At 32.8% G+C, this 22,894-nt stretch overlaps 1 protein-coding gene across 2 annotated transcripts in view; it reads left to right on the top strand.

The window, feature by feature from the left end:
• The first annotated feature begins 8,808 nt into the window (after nt 1–8,808).
• The window catches only part of CCAP-R (Crustacean cardioactive peptide receptor), a 139,468-nt gene continuing 125,382 nt past the window's right edge, over nt 8,809–22,894 (top strand). For both annotated transcript variants that reach the window (XM_076114143.1, XM_076114144.1), the window contains exon 1: nt 8,809–9,059. The gene's annotated coding sequence lies outside the window, so the exon portion shown is untranslated. The remainder of the gene's footprint in view (nt 9,060–22,894) is intronic.

The raw sequence follows: 22,894 nt of genomic DNA, 5'->3' as shown, positions 1-22,894 counted from the left end.
TATCAAAACACTGGTGGGGTAAACAACCTCTACTGCGGCTAAGGAATTGATGAATGACAATTAAATATTATCCTTTTCATACTTTTTTTAAACTATGTTAGTGCTTAGATGGGTCGAATGTTTGCCCAGAGGCATCAACCAGAAAGACAGACAGACAGGCGTTAGGCATTTAAAGGTAAAATGCGTGTTCGTGTTAATTCTCGTATTCTATTATACATTAAATAATTAACAGCTTTAGGGTGAATTCGAAATTGAAGGTACTAGAACAATTATATGAAACGTTTTAGTATCAAAAACACTAGTGCAGGTATAGGTACAACTGACCCAACAAATATGAGTACTAGGTACTGGTTCTGGTATTAATTTTAAGAGTACAAAAATACTTACTAGCACGGTAGAGCTAACCTAGGTATTAGGTATAGTACCTAGTACGTACCAGACCGGTGTGTACTGCCTAGCCGGCTAGTAGACACCACCGCTAACCACAACGAAAAAGTAAGAATAAAGAACAGACATCACCTAGACACTATAGCCAAACGAAAATTCTACCGTAGATTGTCTAACGTCATAATATTTGTTCAACGGCTTCGAAAATAGTTCTCATAGGTATTTAGGAGCTATTAAACTAATTTACTGAGTCACAAAAGTTTTCAGACCAATCCAGAAGTTCCCCATTGATTTATACGTCTACTAACAATTTTATTAGAACGTTAAATGAACTGATTCCTGTTTCAGAGTTCTTTGTTTTTTAAATATACTTTAGTTTTACTGTTACGGTACCTCTTCTTTTGATGTTAGTCTGTAAAAACATTTCCTAAGCGAACTACATGGATTTGGCATACTAGGTACTAGTTTTTTCTAAGAAATTACTAGTTTCCTTAGCAATATACCTGGATTTGGCATAGTACTAGTTCATCTAAGAGTTTTTAATTGCTTTTTAGAATACACATAATGATTTGATGATCGAGAATGTTATCATTGGCCGCAAATAAAAAACAATTTTGCTAGAATTTTTCCTATAGTTCCAATTTGCATTCTCTTCTGCTACAATCTTAAAACCTGTTGCTGCTATATGCTAGAATCTTATGACAACAATAATGATAATCTAGTTATTATGTCCGTCAGTTATTGAAACTCAACAATAAATAAAGTTGCACTCTCTATTAACAGCCTGTGGTCACCAATGTAACAACAAAACCAGTTAAATTTTGCCTTTCAAGCGAATAACCTTGATACTTTGAAATTGTCAACTTAAAAGGTAATAGAACGATTCAAATGAATTAATTTGTATTAAGTGGAATTTTGGGAATTCACGAATTCATTTCAAAATATTTCGGATAATTTTAAATTCCGCAAATTGGTAGCCAGGAAACGAGTCTCTATCTCAAAATTTCTGATGGATCAACTTAAAAGTACGGTTTTAAAAACCTCTTGGACCAAGATTTGCATAGACTCTTCACCCTAGTGCTCTTCTCTACAAATTTATCGCTTTAAGGACAATAACAATCACAGCTGAGTGCGGCGCTCAGATCGTTTTCTTAGTAAATAGCTTAAAAAATCACAAGAAATGAACACAAATGGAACGACGAAGAAGAATCTTAGTAATTAACTTAACATATCACAAAAAATGAACAGACGCTACGTAACGACGAAGTAGAGCCTAAAATATTACTATTTGACTGTCTTACAAAGATCATCTAGGTCATTACATACAGGGTGTGGCGTAAATAATGGATAATCCTTTACCAGCGGATGGGCGACCACCCAACTGATCTAAATATCAAAATTTATATCTGGCACAAGTATCATAGTTTTTGAGATTTTGGCCATTTTGTGTGTTTTTTAAAAAAGCGATTTACGCTCGTTCTTTTTGAAGCTGTGATCACAATTTAAGGCTTTTTTTAAATCCGTTTTTTGCAAATAAATCCTGAATAGATGTGCTATTGAATCTACAATCTTGTTTTGTTATTACTACTTGTTTTTTATTTAAATTATGCATTCAAAGTTAAATTTTATAATCATTCACAACTTTTGGCAACTTTGAGCACTTGTGGTGAAAAAAAAATGTATGGTGGCTTTACTGCCCACGCCATAAATAATTTCTAAATTTTATTAGAATTCTAAATTGGTATATCATGCAGCATTAATACCGATTATCGTCAAAATATTACAACGAACTTAAATTATTAAAACTTTTGCCGGTCGACTAATTTTATTTTATCAGCGCGTTTAAGCTAAGTTTGCTTTCAAATATTCATGTTTACAGTGTTATTACACTATTAAAGATTATTTAGATGATAAAAATGCTTGGAGCTGTGCTGCTTCTACCAAGTCTATTTCAAAATAATGTATTACAATTTGATGAAAAATGATTTTTTTGTCAACAGAGTAGATTTCTTTAGATTTCTAATTATCTTTATTATTTGAATAGTATTTATGTTTTGTATTTCTTTTTTTTTCAACACTGCACACAAGTGCTCCTAGTTGCACAAAAGTGTTGAAAAATTATAAAATTTAACTTTGAATGCATAGTTTAAATAAAAGACAAGTAGTAATAACAAAACAAGATATTAGGTTCAATAGCACATCAATTTAGGATTTATTTGCAAAAAATTTTGGCCATTATGTGTGTTTAAGAAAGCGATTTACTCTCGTACTTTTTGGTGCTGTGATCACAAATTAAGACTTTTTTTAAATCCGTGTTTTGCGATTAAATCCTGAATAGATGTGCTATTGAATCTAGAACGCGCTTAGCGTGAGAAAATAAAATTAGTCGACCGGCAAAAGTGTTAATAATTTAAGTTCTTTGTAATATTTTGACAATAAACGGTATTAATGCTGCATGTTATACCAATTTAGAATTCTTATAAAATTTAAAAATTATTTATGGCGTGGGCAGTAAAGCCACCATACATTTTTTTTTCACCACAAGAGCTCAAAGTTGCACAAATGTTGTGAAAGATTATAAAATTCAACTTTGAATGCATAATTTAAATAAAAAACAAGTAGTAATAACAAAACAAGATTGTAGATTCAATAGCACATCTATTCAGGATTTATTTGCAAAAAACGAATTTAAAAAAAGCCTTAAATTGTGATCACAGCATTAAAAAGAACGAGCTTAAATCGCTTTCTGAAAAAACACACAAAATGGCCAAAATCTCAAAAACTATGATACTTGTGCCAGAGGTAAATTTTGATATTTAGATCAGTTGGGTTGTCGCCCATCCGCTGGTAAAGGATTATCCATTATTTACGCCACACCCTGTATATTTCTTCAAGAACATTTCTCCATCCGTCTAATCCATTGGCTTTCCTAACAATTTATATCTTTCCTTCCTTCTGTTATCTTTGCTATCTAACGTTCTAGAATACACGTCGAATTGAAAAGATTAATGAAAGTTCCAACTACCCTGTTTCTTTTCACTGCGCCTTGATTTAGATAGCTGGTGTTTGGAACTGAATTTATTTTACATCTAAAGTACATTGACCCTTGTTAAATGTACAGTCTCGAGGAAAAAATAGAACAGAAGGGCTATTTTCTAATACTATGACTGTCAACAACCGGCCAGCTAACGAAAAATGTTGAATGAAAATCTGATCAGCGCCTCTAGCAAGCGCTGTAAGAACTATATTTGCACAATTGGGAACTATTTCTCAAACTCTATATTCTCCATACTCGATAGTAGCGATTGTAATTGCGAGAATTGTACTACAGTTAGTCATTTTCAGATATACTTAAAAAATGGCACCAAAGTAAAAAAAATAAGTGACAGTATTTACATATTTTTGCTCATAACTAAGTATACTGAATGTTGGGATATCGTTAATGATAACGATAAAAAATATAATTACATTAGCGAAAAGGTCTCAAAAAGTAATTGGCAAAGGTTTTGAGTGGATATTTCCGGAATTAACAAAATTAGAGATTCAATTGAAGTAAGTAGGAATCCAGCGTTTGAACCTTAAATATATTTTTATACTAAAAGACGAAAAAATCTAGGATTGAGAGTGTGAATGGATGGTGACATTTAACAGGGTTTTTGTGAGAATTGATTTCATTTGGCAAAAATTTCGCAACGACGACATGATGGACGGTTTTAGGTCCGCATGGAATAAATAGTAGTAGAATAATAGTTTTTTGCGTAGCTCAAGTTAGGCGGCACCTTTAATAGATTGTGTCCTGGAAATATGGGTTTGTTCTTGTCAAATAAAATGTGACTCAATTTTGCGACCACGGGCAAATGCTACATAATTATGTATGCTACATATTTGGTTCTAAATCATAATCATAAGATTGAGAGATGATATTAATTATTTTTATTAATAAAGTTGTGATCTATTGAATGTTTTGATCGTAAATTGATTTTGTAAGGCCATTTAGTTATAAGAATAGTGGATGAATGTAGTTTTGCGGATGTAAGTCATATAGTAAAAGTTAGTTGAAACGATTTATGACTTCAAAAACTAGTTATAAGTAATGGATATTATAGTTCCCAGATACCTATAAGTAGTTACCAATTCCATCTTTGTTGGCATCTGAACTTCTTCATCTATGTGCCAGGTGAATGATTGACTATCGACAACCGGCAAGTTATCTGATGAGCGCTTCCGCGGACTATGTAAGAACTATTTTTGCAGTACATTTTAAATGTCAATCTCTCGATAGTAGAGGCTGTAGAGGATCACGCTACAGTCCATGTTGCTTTCAAAACTACAAATATAAAACTACATTTAGCTTTACAGTGTGGAAGTTGGCTATGGCGACCAAACGAAGACGACTCGCATTTTTGAATCTGGAAAGAAAGAGCAACGGCTTTACATGCCTTCCGAAGTACGGCATGAATATTTTCGCATAAAATGTAGGATGATTACGAAATACAACAAAAGTATGAGTAACAAAATATGATATCTGTCAGTACATAGAGATTGATCGCGAAACTTTACTACTTAACTATTAGTAATAAGCTTACTGATAGTTCCCAACGAACTTGTAGGTACAATGTTCGTATAAATTATGCGTAGGTACAAATTTTCATTTACATACAGACCTACTTTACAAACCTATACGTCTAATTTCAAATAATTTTAATTATTATTTTTTAAAGACAACTCCCGCACCAAGAATTGTTCTTGTGTCGCGGGGACTTTTACAAATACAAAAATAACGGACACCAAGTACAACCAGACCCGACAAAAATATTCGTAGACTGCACAAATAATTGCCTCGTGAGGGAATCGAACCCACGATAGATGCAATGATAGCGGTGTAGCGACCTAAACTACAGCGCCACAGAGCCGAGATTGCCTAACAAATTGAGTTACGAGAAAAAAACAGATTATGATGGTATTACAAAAAAATACGTGCACAAATTATAAAACTGGAGTCATATATTATTACTCCTATATGTAATGTGTACTAAGTTAACACATTTTTGTAAAATAAAATTTGGTTTGTAAGACGGGTACAATTCCGTGAAACGGTTTGTAATGTTGTTCAAGCAGGGAGCGGGGTTCTAGCCTCGGGCGCGAGCGGTCGGATGCACTTCCTCCACTTAAAACTTTTAATTAAGTCCCAAACATATAAACATGTTACTATGGCGGTGACGTTTATTGCGTGATGTGCTTTAAAAGGTGAGTTTCTGCTTAAATTTGTGTAATTCACTTGTAGATCTAAAGGATGAGTGAAGAGTGAATTTTGACTGAGTGAATTGTGCGTTTGTTAAAATTTTGCCTAACAATAAACATTTTAGTCTTATTTTTTACTATATTTATGTTGTCATACTGGCAACCCTTTACAGATTTAAATCGCGTACCCATGGCTGCCTTGTGAGCAGTGAAACGTTACGAGTTTTGATATGCGTTTTGCGGCTTGAGAAAAATGAAAGCTTTCGATTCAACTTTAGCTTTTGATTCAGTTTTGTTGATTCTCCTGATTCTCTATCTCTATCATGTGTCGAAAACCGGTTAACGAGATTTTTTATAAAAACCTGATTAGCGTATCTATCGGGCGTCGTAGGAACTATTTTTGTAGTACATTTTTAATGTCATCGTCTTGATACTCGATAGTAAAGTAAGTGACTAAGTAGTTAAAGTTAGTGACGAGGAGCGCGATTCTGTACAGTCGGTTCGGCTGTGCACTGATAAATAACTTACATGTCACACTGTCGGCAATATAAGTTCAAAATAAATTTACCGTGTACACTGTGGTAATCATTATAATTTTATTAATTTCCCCAATCATGTACTAGTCAATCAACTTAACAGTTTAACAAATACGATTATTACGGGATTGTCAAACGAGTGCTTATAATAGGGTATAATATTCGCACATAATAATAACGTGTAGTACTTCCTATGAAACTGGTTACACATCCTTTAGCACTTAAAATATAATTATATTGTACTAGTTTCCGCTCGTGCCGTTTTTTGAAAGAATAAGAAAAAAACAAAGTTATTTTGATGTTTAAATTAATTATGCGGTGACGATTTTTAGCATCGTCACTTATTATTCTAATTATGAAGGAAAATATCGTGATGAGACTTGGCATACTGGACAGTTGGAAAAACAGTAAATGGATACAAAGTCTTCAATCACTGCCTAGTCGGAATATGCTATACTTGGGATAGAAAAGTCACTTTATTTCTAAGTCTATAAAAAAACATAAAGAAAGTCTCAAAATTTGTGTCATTTATGGTTTGAACTCGGTATATACGTTGTATGATGAGGTGACTATAATAACTACTCTAGACAAGCCAAAGTAATTAAATAATAATCAATACGAAAAAGTTATTCGGTTGAAAGCTATTAACAGTTATATTTTATCACCTATGGCAGTTGAAATATTTGTATAAATAATCTTTATTTATGAACATTGATTAAGTTATAAATAATTACAATATTCTTCTCTCACCTCGGTAAGATTGCTAACATCTTATTAAGGACGATGAGACATACATATACCATATTTTAACATTTTCTTTAGTTTAGTTTTTGTTTTACCGACTTTGCAAAAACCACCTTAGGATGAGCCTCCTTTGCGGTTCACTATTGAGTTAGTATTCTGCTGCGGCAATTTTCAGGAAGCACTGAGAATATTTGTCATTTCAGCGTAAAAATGTTTTGTTTTGACTATCTAGTCGGTGAATTTTACTAAAAATAGATTTTGCAAATGTTTTTATCGAAAGGCTATGCATTTTCAGTTATTCGACAGGCTATGTGATGTTTAGCTAAGTGGTATGAACTCTCTGCCTCGGAAAAAATGAATAATTTCATGTATTTTGTAGGTAAAAATTATAGTGCGGCTGCCGTATTTTTTCTTTATGTAGAGTGTCTAAAGACATCGTACAGTGATTGAGCGATTGAGCATAGATTGTTTGACTTATACATTCCAGATATATAATTAAATATCAAAGGTAGTAGTTTCACGTAATTCCGGAAGCTATCACCTATATTTAATACACGAACTTATAATACAAATTGTATATTATTATTTTTGTCCGTTATAAAGCAAAGGAACTTGCTTATTATATTATGAATTACGATTATTGCTTTATTACTTTCGTAAATCCAATCAATCTTATAACTAATAAGGACTTTATGATGTACAAATGTTATATTTTTGTACAAATTGCAACATTGATGGATGCTAAAATCCGGTTGCAAAGTTATAATCAAATCATCTTATTTCGAACCGCAGTCTTTTGGTTTCGTAATAATCAATTATGTCTTTTGAGAAATATTGCACTGGAGTCAATTTAATTGATTTGTATTATAACTTGGTATTTAAGTCTATTTTCTCACGAGCTATTTTCTTTTTAACGAACCCATTCCAATTAGAAAAACGAATTAATTATTCTGGAATTTTTAGCCCAAAATAGGATCAAACAAGATCGAAGGCTCGCTCAATTCGACGTTCTCTATGAAGGAAAAGCTTGGAAATAAATCCTACAATATTGAATATTATGTGTCTATTTTTTTTACTTCTTTATCATCGCGAATCACAGGTGTCGTCCAAATCTTTAAACAAAATCTACATTATATTTATATATATATATTTATTTAGCTGTACCCAACCTCGTCTAGAAAATCTTGCTGATTAAACTTTGATAAAAGAATTATTCTCACGGCTAACAAAATAGAACACCGATTTTTAGGAATTGCCTTACTCAGGTACTAACTCATTGGTTATGAATGGATAATACACAATTTCCACAACAACAAGACAGGTTAAGACAACCACGAGCCAGTCCCCCTTTTACCAGCAGAAGAAAATAATAGATGTGAATTATTTGCTTTTTGTACTAAACTAGGTACTAATAAATATTACTAAACAGATATACATCATTATATCAATTTGAACATCGCACTTAGCTTATAACACGCCTACAATAGCGGCCAAGAGCTATGGATTCTATTAAAACAAATGAACGAAAATAAACAATGTATTCAACGGTTTCTGTTTAATTAAAACCTACAAAGTATTCAAACGCCGTCGACTCGTCGGCGCGAAAATAAACTCAAAAGAAAAATCATTGCGGTAGGTAGAGGAAATGCAATCTTATTCTGAAAAGAACGAGTTCAAAGAATACTTAACCCGAATACGGGAGGAATAAACGATCGAAACACAAAAGAATTTAAATAAGGTATCTGAGGACCCTTTTATTCTAAAACGGCCAGTGTTCAATTTAAGTGTAATCTTCCAGTGTTCCTTAATTGACTGACACGCAACTGTTGCAAAAAGTACGATGGGATAGCGTTTGATAGAGTGACGGACCGGGATCTCTACGTTCATTTCACTTGTCGATTAACTGCGGTCGCGAACGAACGCGCCGACGAACCGCCCGCCGCACCTAACACGCGCGTCGAAACTTTACAAAAACATGTACCAATTTGACGACGTGACTTAAATTAAAAATTATTTATTTGTTTTTTAGAAAGTTGTAAAAATCTTTTCAGAACTTTTTGACAGAGTGTTAAAAATTGTTTTGTTGTTTTTTTTGTTTTGTGAGTTTGTATTGACAATGTTTTGAATGAACTGAGTTTCGGAGTCAAGGCAGTAAGTAATTGCTTTTTTAAATAACTAAGATATAGGTTTAAAACATTCAGGCTCAGTTTATGTTACTTGAACGTCTTGGGAAGTAAATATATTGTTTTAAATGGCTTTAAAATGTTTTTAGGAAGGAAGAAATAAAAAGCTTACCGGTTGTATAAAATTCAAGTCCGAAATGAGTCACTCATTTTTCAATAGCAAAACTAATTTCAACAGTTATTTTTCAACTGTACTACAAAATTTATAACCGTAATAAATATAAAACACATACACAAAATTACATTAAAATATTGTTTACACATTTTTACATTTTGAAATCGATAAAAAACGAAAAAAATTACGAATATAAAAAAATAAAACACCGATAATGACACGTTCTTTCAAATAAACATCAAAAAGATTTTGTTTTAAAAATAAACAGGTCGTTTTGGGACCACGTACTTGCCGGTAATATTTACGTGTTAATACATAAGAATGCTGTTCATACATTCTCATACATTGTCGTTTATTTATTTAATCCTTATTTATTACATGTCTTAATACTTAGTTACGAGAGTTACAAAGTTGCAGGACTTTGGGAAAGATAACTTCATTTGTTGAGCACATTCTTGTTATAGTTTTGAAGTTCGATAATTGTTTGTTTCTGTTGAAGTACTGAAAATTCTTGCTCTAATTCATGATAAAGAAAAATAAACAGTTGCATATTCTTATGCCCTATTTACTAAAAGAAATAAATAAAACACTTTATAAGCGGCCTAAAATATTCTACAGCTTTCAATATAAAAAATGAAATTAGTATCAAACCTAAAGATTTTTAAATGTATGTGACAATGCAGATATATTCCTGTGGGAGTCATAAATAATAACGTATGTTACTAAAAATTTAGTTTTCCCATAATTTTTAATTTCCAAAAACATGTTTTTTCCCTAGTCAAAATATCCATTAGTCATTTCAAACACGGCCCAAAAGCTTCATAATCTAAAATTTTATAATATACTAATTTATACTATACTAAAATAATGTCATCCTCAACTTAATCCCTAGTGATTTAGGTGTTAGTTTATCCTATAAAGATCCTAATAGCCTAGTTTTAGTAGTTCGTAATAAAGTTGGCTAATTAATTTGTATCGTATATTGAGTTAGTAAGATTTAATCTAGGAAGTAATCCCTAGGCGAAATAAGTTAGGAATGTAAGTAGTAAACGAAATAAGTTGTCCCAAAGATAATTCTAGGGAAATAAATTATTAAAATTGTGGTTATATAGCGGTTTTTTATATTTTTGTATTAGCGTTTCAGTAAACAAGCTACATAGAAATATATTAACTTTGATTCGAGCTTAAAGATTTCTGTCATTCGTATGATTTATAATAAAATTCGTCTCCGATTGTTAAAATAAATGGACTTCACACATTATTATTGTATCTCTTTATGCTTTTCATAAAGTAAAAATAACACATTTTTCTTTGAAATCGAATCCAAGACCTTGCAGGGCCTTTTGATAGCAATTGCAATCAACATTAAACCAACACAAGTACAATGGAGCTTAAATTCAATTAACACTGTATAATTTATAATTTAGGCATGATTGTCTGTTTGTGTGTGCAAGTATGAATACACCATTATGCCATTTGCGTTGTGCCAAATTTAATGTTACTTACCATACAAAAGTTGGCCAGGTTAATTGATTAATGTGATGTTCTTTGTTATACAATTCTAATAGGTTTTAAGGTAGTCAGCCCAATGATGGTTCTAATATACTAAATATTCTTTACTACTATCGAGTATCGACAATCGGCTACCTATCGAGAAAAGTTGTACGAAAATGTGATCAGTTCCTCTAGCGGACAAACTATTTTTATAGTACATTTTTAATGTCAAACTCTCAATAGTCGATGGTTCCGATTGTAGAGAATCGCGCTAAAGGACATTTGGAACATTGCACAGGAATAATAAAAATAACTTAAGTAACTGTTCCACTCCTGGGCAAAGGTCTCCTCCCGGAATGAGGGTGGGAGCTACGCCCTGAGTTCACAATGCTGGACATTTGCTATCTTAGCATACGTTCAAAAACTGTCCTTAAGAACAATGTTACTCACGTGAAATATACAAAAAAATACCTAGTTTTAAAGTACAATTCAAAATATAATGCAAAGTTGAGAACCCCCTCTTCTTTTAAGTAGACTAGAATTACCTATTCTAGGGACTTTATAAAAACTACGAAAGCTGAAAAAAGCATCAATGGAACACAGCATTTTAAGACTTTTGTGAAGTGAGCAGACTTCATGACTAACATAGCACCTTAACCATTTTGATAAACAAAATCTACGACAACTAGATCAACTACTTGTATTATAAATAAAGTTAGCTGTAAAATAAATAGCCGTCCAATCGTTCAAAGACTTCCAAATTATAGTGTTGTGATGAAGCTGTTCTTAAGGACCTGACGTTGTGTGTAACGGGTTAAAACGCCCTGCGGCTCTGTGCGTCTTATTAAATCGACTAAAGAATAAGTGTTTGATCACTTTTAGTGTGATTTGATTTTGATAAATATAACGCGGACTTTTGGTTAAGGTTTAATTGATTCTGTTGTTGGAGTAGTAGAGTGTAATCTGAGTTGTGTTATTTATTAAATGTGTAATAAACAAAACGGATAAGGATATTTATTTTATAAGGATTCCTAATAAAATCCGATGGTTTAATATTTGCTACTTATGCAACTTATATATACTTAACCTACACTAATAATCCAAAAGAGTTCACTATTTTACTATGTAATCCTAGATTCATAAAGTTTGATATCGTGTTGAACGTGTTTGATGAAATTGGCGAGCGATTTGCTTCGTATATCATAACTACGTATTTGTACGTTTCAAAAAGTAGATAATTAGATATTAGTTTTCATTCTTTATTTTCATTAATACATACTGATTAATACCTTTATAAAGATGCAAATCCATGCATAGATTCCCTTCCGTAATGATTTGTTTAAATTTAAATAGACTTTATACATTATTGAGTGAAGCGCGGTGCAAAGAATTAATTAGTCAATTAGCACTCCGGGCAAATAAACGCGTGTTAGTTCAATACGTTGTAAACGACTGATGATTAAGAAAGAGCTTTGAATCCCACATTGTGTATAAAATAATAATTAAAAATATATGTTTTATAATGTACTCGATGTTTCAATTTTACTCATCAAATACGAAATCGAAGTCATTTTCAACTTTGCAATACTGGAGAGATACTAAGTCCTCTAGGGCTTGTTATAAGTAATTGTAGTATCACACAAAAATCAACTCTATATCATAACCAACACAGATTGATTTCAAATACAACAGCTACCTAATCACGATACAGCAATCAACACAGGCCAAAATTGCAAAAACTTTAGCCTATCCTAGATCTGGGAGTCTGAACGCAGCAAAAGTTTGTTTACATCCATGATGAGCCAAATGTACTTTTTCGTGTAACGAATTTTGTGGTTTTCTTTAAGTAGACCTTTGCCCTGCTTTTATGACTACTCTGTAATGATATAAGCTGTGTTATTGTGCCAACCATGAGCAAAGTCATATGAGAACCAATGTTCAAACGAATAATAGACAGAATTTTATTTATGTTGAATGAAGCTTATAATGTTTCCAGCGGAAAACAACAAAATGAGATTAATAAATATGATTTTAGGCTACCTTTAATTTTCAGTCGCGTTTAAGACCCGTTACATTATAATATTGTGTGCACAATATGACAGACGGATACCTCTTTTTTAAATAAAAAATAGTCTGTTTGTTGTTAAAATAATACCCTCTAAAATGAATTTATAGGTTCCATTTCACGCGACAAAGATTCTGTTACTAAAACACTACTCTTTTCTATTACGAATACATATTTCTAAGACTTGACCTTGCCGGTCATTTACCGATTGGGAAGCTATAAGCACCTTAATCTCTCTCGGGATATTCCACTGCTAAAATATACAAGCATCGAATTAATCTCCAAACAGTTCCGTATACCGAGTTTCTTAGAAAATAAACAAAGAATTTTATCGTTTGTTTTAACATATTTTCTTCAGTATCCTATTCTCGGAAAGTGAATAATTTCGTTATATAACTGTTTTATTCGGCTGACTGGTTGTTCAGACAAATGGTCTCAGCTGAGAACATAATGTTCTTTATCTTGCCGTGGGCGATCGGTAACGGCTGATGTCTGAATATAATTATTAGTCTATTGTTTGTTTGACATTTACGGAGTGTGGAAGATTTATTTTATGTAAATTATTTCAATAATGGGTAAAGATTTTCCGTAAATTTTCCGAAAATAAAGTAACCTAACATTGCGGAAAGAAACGGGCTTCCAAATCAATAATATTCGGACCAGTAGTCCCAGAATTTACAGACTTAGCAATATTATTGTAGAAGTATTGGATTCTATCATTCTATTAAGCAAGAAAAATATGTGCAGCAAAGTCATAAAAATAGGCTCAATAGTGTTTCAAAATTTAATTCAGAGCTTTAATAGGCACGTAGCAAGAGTTTGCATTGCAAGTTCTCAAAACGTAGAACATTCATACACAGCGTACTTTAATTCAATTCTAAGTAGATACGTGAGACAAATTCGTGACTAGGTACATTTCAAAACATTGCAAGTTCAAATAATTAAACAATTTTACCAGGTTGTTTGTATTTTTTGTTTTGTGGATTCTTTTATACTTTATATAGCAGTCGTTTAACCGCATAAAAATCATTTTGCTCTGTCTGAAGTAAAATATTTTTTGTAATTCATATTATTGTCCCACTTGGTCCCTTACCACTGATGGGATAGGATCTCTTCCCGAACGAGGGAGGCATTAAAACCGTTACATTGTAATAATAATAATATAAGGTCTAAAAATATTAAATATACATTCATAATAATATGCACTGTGCTACCTTCCTAATTTCCTGTGCTTATTCCGAATTGCAGAAATCAAACGTATTTTTTTTCGATGGCCCAATTTAGTCAAAAATTCCAAATGCACTTGAGACGTTTCTTTATGTAGGTTAAATATCCTAGCATTAAATCATTGGTGAAACATTGGTGATTTTAAAGTGGTTCAATGTTATTTTTGATTGAAATAGTTTACTATGAACTTTTAAATTAAGTATATTAAAGATTGTGGTTAGATAATAAAATAATATAGATGATGATCTAAGTCATAAATTGCATTTAAAATAATGGATTCTACTGAAAGTAAAATGAGGCGTATTTTTTAAAGTGGCTTTGTAGAAGTACATTATTTTAAATTGATGCTCATTTTGAGGGGGTGTTTCATTAATAGCGAAAAATTATTAAGTTAGTTGAATTAAATGAAGTGACTTTGCCTAGATTCAATTTACAAAAATATGTTGTTTTTCAACAAAATAAATTCAGTGCCATACATTAATTAAATTCAGGGGTAAGCATTTAAAGACATATCTGATAGGTTGAAATGCCATAATGTACAAAAGTACATACATATAAATATCAATCAATGGAGCAAAGAATTGATCACAACTTTTGTTAACAAACCATAGTTTAGTCAATAGATTTACCCACTTATTCATAAACACACTATAAACCTATTTTAGTTAAACAACTACTATAATATGTTTTCTCTTTTTCACTTCGCTAAGGAGTGATAGAAACAAAACTCTTTATAAGCCTTATATAACTTCATATATTTTTGTGAATAAGAGGGTTAAGGTCCAAACTAGCTTTGAAAACTCTAAATAAACGCTACAATTAAATGAGTACAGAAATTAAACTTGACCCGTATATTATTATTAGCACTTATCCCAGTTATAATATATCGTATAGAGGTGATAGTTTCCTCATAATATATATTATAACTGAAACAATATTAAGGTAAATACTTACGGCAATTACACTCAGATTTGTATGTTTGCGGTGTCTTTGTTAAACTAATGTGTGATTACATTGAAATTAGTTTAACTGTGAGACGTATAACAAACGTAGATGAATGAAAATAGCGATGATTTCTGTGGAAATGTCATTTGTCACTTTTAAAGGGACAGATTCCAGATCGCGTCTTTGAGGCTTTCGCAGCTAGTTGCTCTCATCATCAGTGAGTTAAGTCACATTGTGGTATTTGAACTGAGCGTCTCCGAGTTTTGGGGAGCACGTAAAGTAAAGTACTTTGCACTATAGTAGTATTATGAGTACTGTCTTGATAAGAACAGAATATCATATCTTTTGGTTCACAATGTTCGGTTCTGCCAATAAACTTAAAAATATCATACAATATCCTAGATTATTTCAAACTTAATAGCCTTTGTGTAAATCCACTAGCAGGCGACAAAAATAAATTATAAACTAAGTTTATTAAAAACTATGTTAAAAGTTTTTTTTATTCGCATAACTTTAGCACCACGTTATTTTATAATCTCGCCGTGGAATGTTCATAGGAGTTAAATAGAGCAATCAAACGTGATTAAAATCAAATTACGTAGTGGTAATTGTGTCATCAATGTACAGTTTGAATTTGTTTTACATTGAATTGAGTCATTCCATTAAAAGTTCATTTGATTGCTTTTATTTTGAAACAGTTAAGTTTATTTTTGGTTTTAAAGTTATTTTTGTGAAAGTAGCATATTTTCTTCGTCTGAATATTACAGGCCCAACATTTATTTTCTTAGAGTCAAACATACATTATTTTTGATAAAACTACGCTTTACTATTATTAAAAGTTACAAAATACATATCTATGCAAGGAGCTAAACCAACGATTTCCTTAGACAAACAGGCACTGTTTTGTCTACTGTGACGTACCTATAGCTTATATAAACATGTTACGTATATAACCGTGTTATTGTATGAATAAATGTCAGTATAACCGCAACTCTCGTCTTGATCACTTACATTCCTAAACAACACCTCACATGGCGACCCTGCCGAAAGAGTCGGCCATCCGATCCCCGTCGCGCATTTGACACCGGCTTGCGTTCGTCTGGCGCCATACGTACCATATATGGAGCAAATTTTTTAGAGTATTCGCGTACCAAACCAAGATGCATATTATTATAACGTTGTTGGACTTATTAGCACGTATTTTGGCACAGTCAAGATGGGCAAATCCCAATCTCGAGAGGAGGTAATAATTGCACAAAACGCAGCAGGATCGAATACGGCCACAGTGGATGAATTTCGGTATTACCTCAGTACGACGACAATAATACTGTCGCTTATAGCCTTGGCGATAGGCATCGGGCTGATTTTTGTCGTATTAAGAATGTATAAGAAGTGTCACGGTCGATGGATAAGACAAGAAATATCTCGGCACAATCTACGTAGATCAATTTTTCGGCGTGAGCGTTCGCGAGACCAGAAGGACGACGATATCGAAATATAGCGCTACAAGTAACTTTTCGGCATCACGGAGTCGGCGTTCGTATTATTATTATAGCAAGTAAAGTGTTAAAGTGGCGGTAAAATGAAAGTTTAACAGTGACTGTGCAGTGAAAAAAAAAATATAATTAGGCGCGATTCGTTTAAAAAATGTAAGTTAATGTATTCTGTTTTCGGTTACTCTGGATTACTATCGTTTGCGGCGTACTGTGTGAATCGAACTATATAGTGGACTTTAAGGCTTATAAAGTATATAATGTGACCAACTATTTACAATATTGACTTCTATAGTGGTAAGTTATGACTGAAATTTTAGAAACCTTATGTAAAGAAATAAAAGAAGTTAGAGTATACTTGATTAAAATTGGTGAAGCTCGTAGAAAAAGGAATATTTTGATAAAAAAGTTAAGCGAGGCGAATGATATTTTTTCTAGGTATCAATCCTGTGTAAATCAGATTAGCAGTGATATTAAGCAAGGTATTATAAAGACTAGTGATACGCCTTTAATTGACAAGTATATAGATTCATTTCAAACTTTATATAGTGAAGTTTTGTCCTTGTGTAAAACTGGTGTACCGGCAGAAATAACCATGTCGACCTTCAACATTAAAGTAGCCTTGAGTTTATTACCACAGATGACAGATGAGGAGGAAAATATACAAAAATTAATTGAGAATATAGAATATTATGCCTCTACCCTTGAGACCGCTGAACATAGTAAGCTCATTGAATTTATATTGAAAAGCAGATTATCGCGATCAGCAAAATTACAGTTGAGTTCTAATTATTCTAAAGCATCTGAGTTAGTTTCTGACATGAAAAACATTTTATTGCCAAAAAAATCTTCAAGTGCTTTGCAAACAAAACTAATTCGTATGAGGCAAAATGAATTAACAGTAAAAGATTTCGGTAAACAAATCTCTGAGTTATTTGTGAACTTAACGATTTCGCAGGCCGATGGTAAATCAAGTAATTATAACTTGTTAAAGCCGATAAATGAACAATTTGCTATAAAGAAATTTGCCGACGGCCTGAGGAATCGACGTTTGAGCACAATAATCGCTTCTCGTAATTTCAGTAGTCTTAAAGACGCGATTCAAGCGGCCCAAGACGAGGAGTTGGAGACAGCTGGAGTGTCAGGAGATATTTTGGGTATGTCAACGTCCAGAGAGCTTAATCATAGATTTTTCAGAAGTAGGGGTCAGAACTTCGCTCATGGTCGCGGAAGATTTAACCAGCGAGCATCGACATGGCATAGAGATACCAGCACGCACCGAGGTGGTGGCAACCAATACCGCGGGAGCTACGTACGACGGGGTCAGCAGCAAGCGTTTACACCCAGACGAAATAATAGAGGTAGGTCTTATTATAATTCTAATTATCAAAGAAAGCAGCACATCAATATGACTACTGAACCAGAACCGACACTGGCATCAAAATCGCCTGAAACTGATTTAAAACATAATAATATGTTTTTTCGAGACTAACGAACAAATTTTATCATGTAGTAGTTCTTATTTTATTCAGCTCACTTCAAACAATTCCGATTACACTTGGTTGCTTGACACCGGCGCTTCAATATCAGCGCTTAAACATAAACATGTCATAGAACACCATATTCCATTTGTTAAACAAAGCTCATACATAAATGGCATTGGCGGCAAAGTAAAAAGTGTAGGATACTGTTACTTGTTTTTATTTGTGGGTGGTCATCGCCTGCGTCATAAATTTTATTTGTTTGACTTCTTACCGATTATGGCGAATGGAATAATTGGAAGCGACTTTTTGACGAAATATAAATCAGTTTTAGATTTTAATAACAACATTTTAACACTTTCGGTAGAAAATGTGCACATCAACATTCCCATATTATTACGTTCTAAAAGTTGGTTAGATATACCACCTAGATGTGAATCAATACACTACATTGAGACTAACTTACAAGGTGAAGGAGTAGTTTGTGCATCTCAAATTGATGACGGAATTTATTTAGCTAGCACCATAGTCAAACCTGTATGCGGTAGAATACCAATAAAAATATTAAATACAACCGAGAATACGTTTAGCTTAAATGAATATAAATTAAATCCCGTTATTCATAACGCTAGTGATTATAACATATGTATTTTTCAGGAAACTAATATAAATGCAGACCGTGTAAAAAGACTATTTTCCCAATTGCAGTTAAATAATTTAAATTTGGAAGAACAAACTTGTATAGAAAACTTATGCGCGAAATATTCTGATATATTTTATTTGGACGGTGATAAATTAACAACGACTAATATTTATGAACACGATATAATATTGAAACAAAACTCGTGTCCTGTGTTTAGTAAGCCCTATAGAATGCCTCATTCTCAGAAAAACGAAATTCAAAGTCAACTTAATAAGATGTTAAAGGACGGTGTTATTGAAAAGTGTAGAAGCGAATGGAGTAGCCCAGTATTACTAGTTCCAAAAAAGGTTAATGCAAATGGATTAAAAAAATGGAGACTAGTGATAGATTATCGGAAATTGAATAACTGCGTAGAAGATGATAAGTTCCCACTCCCTAATATCACTGAAATTCTAGACTCCCTTTCGGGTTGTATTTATTTTAGCCACTTAGATCTCTATCAAGGATTTTACAACGTAAATTTATCGGAAAATAGCAGAAAATATACTGCGTTTCATGCGGGACAATATCAAATGACTAGGATGCCCATGGGGTTAAAAACTAGTCCAGCAGCCTTTTCGCGTATGATGACGATGGCTATGGCTGGCTTAAATTACGAAAAATGTTTAGTTTACCAGGATGACCTTGTAGCATTTGGACGAAATTTAAATGAAACTATGAAAAATTTGCAACTTGTGTTTGAAAGAATTCGACAAGTAAATTTAAAGCTTAATCCCGTAAAATGTGAGTTCCTAAAAAAACAGTTATTATATCTCGGCCATATTGTGTCAGGTGACGGTGTTTTACCCGATCCGGATAAGATATTAGTAGTAAAAAATTACCCATGCCCAAGGTCACTTGATGAAGTAAGACGATTTACAGCGTTTGTTAACTATTATCGTAAATTCATACCAGGCTTTGCGGAGAAAGCATTTCCTTTGTACGAACTATGTAAAAAGAACGTACCCTTTGTTTGGGATGTGCGTTGTCAAAATTCTTTTGAAACTCTAAAACAGTGTATTATTTCTCCACCAGTACTACAATATCCAGACTTTTCGGAAACTAACGAGTTCATTGTACAGACGGACGCGTCTGGCAATGCAATAGGTGCTGTTTTATCTAATAGTAATAAAAAACCCATAGCATACGCCAGCAGAACTTTAAACAACGCTGAAAAACGATATCCGACAATAGAAAAAGAATTATTAGCAGTAGTATGGGCTGTCAAATACTTTCGTCCTTATTTATACGGACGTAAGTTCAAAATTTTAACCGATCATAGACCATTAGTTTATCTTTTTAACATGCGTGACCCATCCAGTCGGCTTATGAAATTTCGACTCACATTAGAAGAATATGATTATACGGTAGAATATGTAAAAGGCGCAGACAACGCAGCTGCAGATGCATTGTCTCGCATATCTTTTACATCTGACGAATTAAAAGAGATGAGTGAACCTTTAGTTAGTGTCATGACGAGAGCTCAAACGAGGAAATTACAGAATCTTTCGGATGATATGATTCCTTTAGACCGACGGCCTGATCAACCAGACGTTTTGGGGACACATATTAAACCGAAAGAAGCTGTCGAATTAAGATTTATTGACAAAATTGACTTAGAATATTTGAGAAAAAACAATAAGATAAATAAAGAAAGAAACGCGTTTTGTTTTGTAGAAGATAGATCGACTATTTATATAAATCCAGACTTCCAATCACAAATGACGCGAGCCGCATTCGTGAGGGAGCTGAATGAGTTTTGTAAGGAAATAAACGTTAGTGAAGTTTGTTTTATAAAGAATAAAGATAATAATATATTTGTTGAAAAATTACTAAGTGAAATAAAGCTTTTGAATGGCGTTCGATTGTTTATTTTAAATGACGTACAAAGAATCGACGATAAAGATGATAGGAAGGTGATTCTTAATGACTTCCATTTCTTGCCCACAAGTGGCCACGCGGGCATGAGAAGGATGTTAAATAATATCAAAAAATATTTTTATTGGCCTGGATTAGATCGCGAAGTTAGAGAATTTGTTAGGAAATGTCATAAATGTCAAAAGCAAAAACATGCTCTTAATATAAAAGAACCTATGCATATTACGTCCACAGCAACATCTGCATTTGAAAAAGTTTATTTAGATTTAGTTGGACCTCTAGACAAAGACTGCTATAATCACTGTTACATCTTAACATTGCAGTGTGAATTGAGTAAGTATGTGGTAACTCATCCTTTACAGTCTAAATCAGCAGCAGAAGTAGCAAATGCATTGGTGAATAGCTTCATCCTTCGCTACGGTATACCACAGGTAATTGCTACAGACAGGGGCACGGAGTTCATGTCGTCAGTTTTCAGCGAGGTATGTAAACTCTTAAAAATTACTCACTTAAGTTCCACAGCTTATCACCACCAAAGCATTGGCGCATTGGAAAACTCGCATAAAAACTTAGGTTCGTATTTACGCATCCAAACAGATAACCATCCTGAAGCTTGGAGCGTATGGTTGCCTTATTGGAGTTTTGCATTTAACACAACAGTGCATTCCGAAACAAAATTCACCCCGTATGAATTAGTTTTTGGCAAAATTTGTAACCTTCCGAGTAACTTTAAAAGTAATATAGTAGACCCCATATACAATCACGATAACTATCCATCTGAATTAAAATATCGCTTACAATTGTCACAAAAAGAGGCTCGACAAAATCTACTTAATGGTAAATTCGCTAGGAAAAACATTTATGACAAATATGTCAACCCTATTGTGTATAAACATAATGATTTAATTCTAATAAAGAATGAGAATGTAAACAAGTTAGACAGTCTTTATTCTGGACCTTATGTTGTTGTTAAGGATATGTCTCCAAATGTACAGATATTAAAAAATGGCAAATTAGATATCGTGCATAAAAATCGAACTAAATTGTATATTCCTGATGATTTTAGCCCATGACTTTGTACAAGATTTTTTATTTTATTGTTACGCTAGTACTCTTAAACTTAAATTTATCTTTGCTAAACTTTTTATTTTATTGTCATTTTATCCATTTTTTTTTATATCTTTTTATTGTCATTTTATTTTGTGTATTGCAAAAAAAAAGTGAAATTGTACTTATCACTTTTTTTTTTCTGTTTATGATGGGCGTGTGACGTACCTATAGCTTATATAAACATGTTACGTATATAACCGTGTTATTGTATGAATAAATGTCAGTATAACCGCAACTCTCGTCTTGATCACTTACATTCCTAAACAACACCTCACACTACAAAAAAGCTTAGCGACTGAAATAAGAGATGACAATATTTTTACTAAGCTGTGTTGGTCAGTCATATAAACGGTTTTCTATTTTACTGTCTCATAAGTCAACGGTATTATAGGTCAGCATTCTCACAATGGGTTCAGAATTCGTCAAAATCTGGTATCGCAGTTCCGATTAGACATAACTTAGCGCTTAGGAATGGGCTTCGAGTTACGTGTGAGTAATCTAAGTCGGTATTTTCAAACACATGTCACACGCTATCTCGGGATTTCTAGTCTACGGTTCCGAATTCCTTAATGTCATGTTTGTTTCTGAATATTTCGGCATAAAGCATTGGCTTATGTGTGCGATGTCATGAATCTTACTAATTTAATTGTATGAGATAACATCATATCATAAGAATGTTTTATTGTTTTTCGAGTTTATTGAGAATCAAAGTTCGTCTTGTTTCTGAACCCTGTTACGGTACCTTTCTATACCTGCGTATACTCCTGTTCGATTGTTATCCAGTATTGCCTTGCAAAGCTGATGATCTAATTTGAAATCGTTAGACTGCATAGGCGTTAGGTTTTATCTTCGATCATTGTTTTATATTATAATGTATTAATGTTTCAATAGTAATAAGTAGAATACGTAGAGTGAATTTGATAAATATTATGTAAGAGTCCATATTGGTTTGATGTTTGTTAAAAATATATTTATATAATACAATTTAGCAACCGCGTTGTCGCTCGCGTGTTTATTATTTGCGATTAAGCAACTCATTCGTTATATTAGATTACCGCTTCAAATAAATTAATTAGTAACCATAAACGACGACTGAGCGATTCCACTCATTTCTGAGACCCGCATGGATTTTACGACAGACTACAGGCTCTCTATAGACTGAGTTTGTACCTTTTAAACTTTTAGATGATCATTATCTAATGACCACAAAAAAATATATGTGATAATAATACCTCACAGTTTCGCCTCATATATCAAACTAGCTGACTCGCGCAACTTCGCTTGCGTCACATAAGAGAGAATGGTTAAATTTT

This window comes from Anticarsia gemmatalis, chromosome 5 (genome assembly GCF_050436995.1).
Source record: "Anticarsia gemmatalis isolate Benzon Research Colony breed Stoneville strain chromosome 5, ilAntGemm2 primary, whole genome shotgun sequence".
In the NCBI taxonomy this organism is placed as follows: Eukaryota; Metazoa; Arthropoda; class Insecta; order Lepidoptera; family Erebidae; genus Anticarsia; species Anticarsia gemmatalis.
Note: the sequence above shows the minus strand (reverse complement) of the source record. Positions and strands in the feature narration are given on the sequence as shown.